We start from the raw sequence: 2,070 nt of genomic DNA, 5'->3' as shown, positions 1-2,070 counted from the left end.
TTAGCTGCTGCCTGCCGGAGGCAGCAACGCCTCCTCACCATCTGCGGGAGGGAAGCAGCCCCGGGGAGCGGCTCCAACGCCCCAGATGGGGAAAGCCATATTCAGGAGTAGCACCATAGTTTCACTCCTGGCTTTTTTTGGAGAACAAGGAGGAACTCTCCTGCAGACGGAGCATCAGGAGAGAACTTTGCTGGTGAACCAGTGAGCGACGCCAACCTCGTCTTCCCCATCCCAGAAATAAAAGCTGCCCCTTTTGAGCTGCCCAGAGACCAGAGCCACTCCCAGGGGATTCCATACTCCCCCTGCCCTGTTTGGGAACACCTTGGCACTACTGCACTGGCAGCAGGCTCCCTGCCTGGGTGAGCAGGGTGCCTCTCTTCCCTCGCACAGCACTTTGGGATTTCACAGCACCAAAATCCCCCAGCACACAGCAGCCAGCTGCTCCAGGTCCCTGAAACACTGCATGATACACTCCAGGCCCCTGAAACACTGCCCTGCCTCAGGGACTCCTCTGTCGGAGGCTGTGATGTCCCTGCCCACGCTGCACCCTCCGGCCCAGGGAGCAGGACCCCACTCCTGGCTACAGAGCTGCTCCACTCGGGTCAGAGCTGGGCAAGCTGCTCCGTGCTCCCTGAGCCATTCACGCCATCACCTTGGCCATTGAACAGCCCCAGCTCCCCCAGCTCCCCAAACCTCAAAGCACAAAATCTGTCACTAGAAAACATCTGAGCTTTTAAACAACCCCAAGCCTGTCTGGCCCTGCCATCGCAAACGCCAAACAAGCCCGGCTCCCCAGGGCTCTGCCCTTCAGGAGCCAACAAGAACTCTGAGGGGAAGAGGAGAAAGACGTGAAAGCCCCGAGACGGCGGCAGCAGAGAGCTTCAGCACTCCCCCTCGGCTTTCCATCCTCCTCCTCTGCTCTGAATCACTGAGAGCCCGTCCCGCCGCTGCTGCAGCCAGGTGCTGCTCTGCCAGCAAGGACAGAGCGAGTTCCACCGAGCCCCTGGCACTTACCTGAGGCTGTCCCTGCGGTTTTACTGCCCTGTTTTCAGCTCTGGATCGTGCCCAGGGTCTGTGACATTGCCCACAGCACACGTCCCTGCAGGGAGGGCTGTGCCTGCAGCAGCCTTTGATGGCTCCGTCCCAGGTGCAGCCCAGCAGCTCCTGGTTACCACTGAGGGCACCCACCTGCTCTCGGGGTGATGCTCCAGCAGCTGGGGCTACGAGCTGGGAGGACAATGGATGGATGGATGGATGGATGGATGGATGGATGGATGGATGGATGGATGGATGGATGGATGGAGAGCAGCCCTGAGGAGAGTTGGAGAGGGACTGCGGACAAGGGCAGGGAATGACAGGACAAGGGGGAATGGTTTCACACTGGCAGAGGGGAGGCTTAAATTAGATATATGGAAGGAATACTTCCCTGGGAGGGTGGACAGGCCCTGGCACAGGTGCCCAGAGCAGCTGGGGCTGCCCCTGGATCCCTGGCAGTGCCCAAGGCCAGGCTGGACAGGGCTTGGAGCAGCCTGGGGCAGTGGAAGGTGTCCCTGCCATGGCAGGGCTGGCACTGAATATCGTGAGGGTCCCTTACATCCCAAACCATTCCACAGTTCCATGGTTCTGCTCTCCCCAATTTACAGACGGGTAGGGCAGCACTGCAGAGATGCAGATCACGAGCATCTGCTCGCTTTGGGTGCTCAGCTGGAGCCGGGGATTTCACAGCCCTGGCACAGGCTCTGCGCGGGAGGTGCCGCTGCTGTCACAGCCCGGCCCGCCCGCCAGCGCGGCTGAGCCCCCCCGAGCCGCCCCTGCCTGCCTGGGACGTTCTGCTTCTCCTGCCTTGTGGGAGACCTCCCCTCATCCCCAAGGGGCGATCTGCTCAAACTGACGTGGCAAGAGGCTTCTAAAGAGTGACTGAGCTCGTGTGCCCTGAGCAGCCCCTGCCTGAGGCCCAGAGCTGTCCCTGAGCCCCTCAGGGAGCGGCACGGACGGTGCCACACACGGCACCGGTGCGGGATGGCCGGGAGCTCCCGCAGAGCCCATGGCACACACGGCACCGGTGCGGGA

At 61.6% G+C, this 2,070-nt stretch overlaps 1 protein-coding gene across 1 annotated transcript in view; it reads right to left on the bottom strand.

The window, feature by feature from the left end:
- CACNG3 (calcium voltage-gated channel auxiliary subunit gamma 3) overlaps positions 1-2,070 on the bottom strand; it is a 13,236-nt gene that overhangs the window by 10,220 nt on the left and 946 nt on the right. The window lies entirely within an intron of this gene.

This window comes from Geospiza fortis, unplaced genomic scaffold (genome assembly GCF_000277835.1).
Source record: "Geospiza fortis unplaced genomic scaffold, GeoFor_1.0 scaffold213, whole genome shotgun sequence".
NCBI lineage: Eukaryota > Metazoa > Chordata > Aves > Passeriformes > Thraupidae > Geospiza > Geospiza fortis.
Note: the sequence above shows the minus strand (reverse complement) of the source record. Positions and strands in the feature narration are given on the sequence as shown.